We start from the raw sequence: 4,849 nt of genomic DNA, 5'->3' as shown, positions 1-4,849 counted from the left end.
TTACAGGTATATGTGTGAAATTCCTGTCAAAAGTTTGTGTGTGAAATCCTTGTCACAAGTGTGTGTATAAAATTCTTGTCAAAGATGCACCTATGAAATTTTCTTCACATGTTTATATGTGAAATAACACATATATACATATATATATGGTGTTTAGATGAGTAGGTAGGTAGATGGATTGGTGGATTGATGGATTATGATTATGTGAGTGAATTGATGACTAGATGGGAATATGGATGTTTGGATAAATGGATGGATGAGTGTATGGATGAATGGATGAATATTTATATGTGTAGGTGTATATTTGTGTGGGAAGGTAGATGGTTGGATGGGTGTACTGATGGAGAATACATTCATCAATGTTACAGCCCTATCATAAGCTTCCATTCAACAATGTACTCCTTTCTGATGTTTTTTACAAGGTCATGCCTTATCTGTGATGTTCACAATGAATTCCCAGCCAGGTCTTCACTTGCCGTGGCTGACTATGAGCACCAAGTATCTTAAATCACTAACACCACATTCCTTGTGCCTTGGCCCTGAAACATCCTGGTATGGATGTAAGTGGCATCAGCTCAGCTGCAATCAGGACTATATGAGAGGGAAATAAGAATGTGCATTTATGGAGCAGAGAGACAATCTCTACAGAGACCACCTGAAGAAGAAAGTGGACATAGAAGGGCGGAAAGGAAAAAGGAAGAAGGATGGACTGGATGAAGGGAGGGGAAAGGAGAGGTAGGGAGACCACCTCCAGAGGTGGTTCAACTACAGAAGCACAGCACAGAAGTCTCAGCTTCAAAAATAGAATTGTTTGCAAACTTGTTCCTCTTTCTCATTTCTCCAAAAGAAGGGAGGAGCTGGAATCACACCCATGGTTTAATGCTAACCAGGAACAATGGTGTAGATGCTGCTGAAAGTGAAAAGCCTGCTACAACTTCTGAGAAACTACAAAGTCACAATCAAGTACCCTAAGCTTGGCCTGGATCACAGGGTACTTCTAGAAGTGTGACTCTTCTAAAAGATTCTACTTCATACAAGGTCATGACTTTTCAAATTCACCTTCAATTTGAAGGGCTGGTTTTATGTATTTGTACTGTCAATTCTTTAGCCATTTACTTAATTTTTTGTTGTTGTTTGTTTCTAGTTTTTAAGACTGGGTTTCTCTTTGTGTAGCCCTGGCTGTCTTGGAACACACTCTGTAGTCCAGGCTGGCCTCCCACTCAGAGATCTGCCTCTCAAGTGCTAGAGTTACAGGATTAAAGGCATGCACCACCACTGCCTGGTTACTTAAATATTTTTTTAATATTTTTTAAAAATGTGTTTAGTTTTTTTTTTCCCAGAATCAATGCGGGAGGTGCATGGGGTTCAGATTTTGGACAACACATTACAAAATCTCCTACAGGAGGATACTCCCTTGGAGGAGGCAGATGTTTCCTAAAGAAAAATATTTCTGTCACCCACTGTCCAGTCAGACTCATTTAAAAAGGAATCAATTAACAAGAAAACTGTGCAGGGGTCTGGCCAGGAGTTACCCCAGAAAAGGGTCACTTGGAAGGTTCTATGAAAGAATGAGTCAACAACAGGAAGTTGGTCTGTGAGGTTTGAGATAGTATCTCGCCTAGCCTCACAGCAGCAACAAACATTTCCTCAAAAAAGATAGTTACTATGAGAAGGAGTTAGATTGAGTGGGAAAGCTGACACCAAAACATACCTTTTATGATTTATTCTGCAAGATTAAACAGTTTTTCAAATAAGGAGACAATAAAAAGTTGTGGAGAACGAAAAACATCCCAGCACTAACCAAACACATTTCCTGGTTTTAACATTCACAATTTTGGGGCCAGCTAGGTGGCTTAGGAGGTAAGAGTATTTATGACCAAGCCTGAGGAACACACCAAAGTGAGAAATATTTCCTCTTCCAATCCAAGCACACATTTCTGCAATTTTATCAAAACTGTTTACAGTTATTGGACTGAACTTCAGCACACTTTGCCTCCTATTCCCCTCATCTGAGCAGCAATGTGCATTTTTCCTTACTTAGTCTGTTTGCTTGTTTGTTTGTTTGCTTGCTTGCTTTTTTGTTTATATTTTTGGTTTTCAAGACATGGTTTCTCTGTGTAGCACTAGCTATTCTCAAACTTATAGACCAGGCTAGCCTTGAACTCACAGAGATCCACGTGTCTCTGTCTCCTGAGTGTTACTTTGTTTAGATTCTGCAATATTACTGTAAACACCTCCCAGGTAGGGACCTCAAACTTAAAACTTCATTTACAATTTCTTAACAATACACACCTACACCATCAATAGAATTTCATGTAATTTTCTTTGGGGATTTGGGTGTTTTGCTTTGTTTTGTTTTTTCTGTCTTGAGACAAGATCTCACCATGCAGCCCTGGCTGACCTAGAATTTACAGAAATCCCTCTGCCTCAGTTTCCTAAGCACTGGCCTCACAGGCATGCAATATGTTACCTTTTAGCAAGTTTTTAAGTGAGGGTCTGCAAAGTTTCCCAAGTTTTCTTAGTTTATATTCCTGGCCTGCAGCCACCAAGTAGTCATCTGAAAGAAAAGAAAATAGAATTTGCAGCTATTTTCACAAGAAACCAAGGTGGTACCTGCAGAGATGAAGACTGAGTCATGGAGTGGAGACAGAGTTACCACAGAGAAGGTTGCTGTCCAAGGGAAACTTATTCTGCTGAACTCCATGCTGTGACCCTGAATATCTGGAGCTTCACAGATGATCTGAGACTAGAGGATATATGCAAGTGTCTTCAAGGATTGTCCCAGGTGAATTCATAGTAAAGCAGGGATAATCTACAGATTTCAAAGGAAACAACAGGTGCCCATCCAGTCATGAAATAGTTAATATGCAGACTTGTAAAAGCAGGAAGCTCTTAGACACTAAACATATGAATGGATGAATGAATGAATGAATGAATGAATGAGTGAATGAATATAATAAAAGTATTTGTGGGACTAGAGAGACAGCTTGGCAATTACAAGTACCACCTGCCTTTGCAGACAACCCGAATTCAGTTCCAAGCACCCACAAGGAGGCTCATAAATTCCACACAACTCCAGCATCCAGATCTTCATGGTCAATGACTTCTGACTATTTTAGAAAACAGATCCAACTTCCAGTGTCATAAACTCTGAACCTTTAACCTCTCTGGCTGCTTTGGTTTCCACTGGCACCTGTGACTGAGGCCCTACTACAACACTACACACACACACACACACACACACGCATGCGCAACTTGACACCTCACTGAAAGCAAGTTCTTACTTTTCACAAGAGCACTTGAGCTCCACCCACCTCCTTGTCAATCACATAACTGGCCGAAAGGAAACCCAAATGCTTTGTTGACAAAATGCATCTATGGACACTACACCAAACCCACAAACCCTTCTTAAACATAGTTTTTTAAGTCTACAGAAGATTCGTATCTCACCTTTCAGAGGCTATTTGGAGCTGGGATATACTCACTAGGTAGTGTTTACAGCTCAGTGGCAAAAGTGCTTCTGGCTACCAGGATGTTCGTAGCTCAGTGAATAGGGTGCTTGAAGAGCAGTGAGTAGTGTGCTTGTAGCTCAGTGAGTGTCTTAGTTAGGGCTTCTATTGCTGCAGTGAAACACCATGACCAAGAAGCAAGTTGTGGAGGAAAGGGTTTATTCTTCTTACATTTCCATATTGCCGCTCATCACCAAAAGAAGTCAGCACTGGAATTCACACAGGGCAGGAGCCTAGAGGCAGGAGCTGTTGCAGAGGCCAAAGAAAGGTGCTGTGCACTGGTTTGCTCAGCACACTTTCTTACAGAACCCAGGGCCACCTAGGCCCTCCCCTCTTGATCACTAATTGAGAAAATGCCCCACAGCTGGATGTCATGGAGGCATTTCCTCAACTAACTGAAGCTCCTTTCTCTGTGATATCTCCTGCTTGTGTCAAGTTGACACACAAAACCAGCCAGTATGCTCAGTTTGTAGGGTGCATACCTAGCAGGCAGGGAGTCATCAGTTCAGTTCTCTTAGCTTTGTGGGTCCAAGGACTGAACTCAGGCCATCAGGTGTGATGCTAGTGCCTTTACAGACCCAGCCATTGAACCCGCTGCTTTGTTTGTTTTTAACGTTTTCAGATAGCATGCAGGTGAGTATACTAGCACACATCTGAAATCTTAAGAATCACATAAGAAGCTGAGGCTGAAGAATTCCTGCATTTGATATCAACCTCACTGATGTAGCTTGTGTTTCTTCCCTGTTGCTGTGGCAAACTCCCAGACCAACAGCAAAGAAAGTGACTTTTAGTTAAAAACAAGAAGCCTCTGAAGCTCACTTGCAACCTCACTGGCAAATATAGGAACTGAACAAAGGGCAGAAAGCAGCAGCATTTTCCCGAAAATCACTGATGGGGAAGAGAAACCCAACCACCCATGAGAAGAAAGGGGGCCACCCATGAGTCAGTCACTCAGGAGCTAGAAGGGACTGAAAGGATCCTCCCTGGGGCCTGACAAGGAAGCCTCATACACCGTGCAGCACATAAGAGTGCTTGTACCATCTTGTATCACCCGTGCTCTGTGCCATTTTGGATCCCACCCTTAGATTCAACCCAACCTGCACCATCTTGGATTTGATCCACCCTGGGTCATCTTGGATCTCATTCACCCTGAGCCGTCCTGGATCTAATACTCTACCAAACAAGCTCCCATTGCTCTACCCTCTGAGCTAGAAGAACTCTACCCAATGAGTCACAAGTACTCAACTACAAGTACTCTACCCACCGAGCCCCACCCCAGCCCCATATCCAGCTTTTGACTGCCCACGTTTCCTATTATTTATTTTTCTATATTTCTACTA

The sequence above is a fragment of the Mastomys coucha genome, chromosome X (assembly GCF_008632895.1).
Source record: "Mastomys coucha isolate ucsf_1 chromosome X, UCSF_Mcou_1, whole genome shotgun sequence".
Classification (NCBI taxonomy): domain Eukaryota; kingdom Metazoa; phylum Chordata; class Mammalia; order Rodentia; family Muridae; genus Mastomys; species Mastomys coucha.
The sequence above is the reverse complement of the archived record's forward strand: the minus strand, read 5'-3'. Positions refer to the sequence as shown.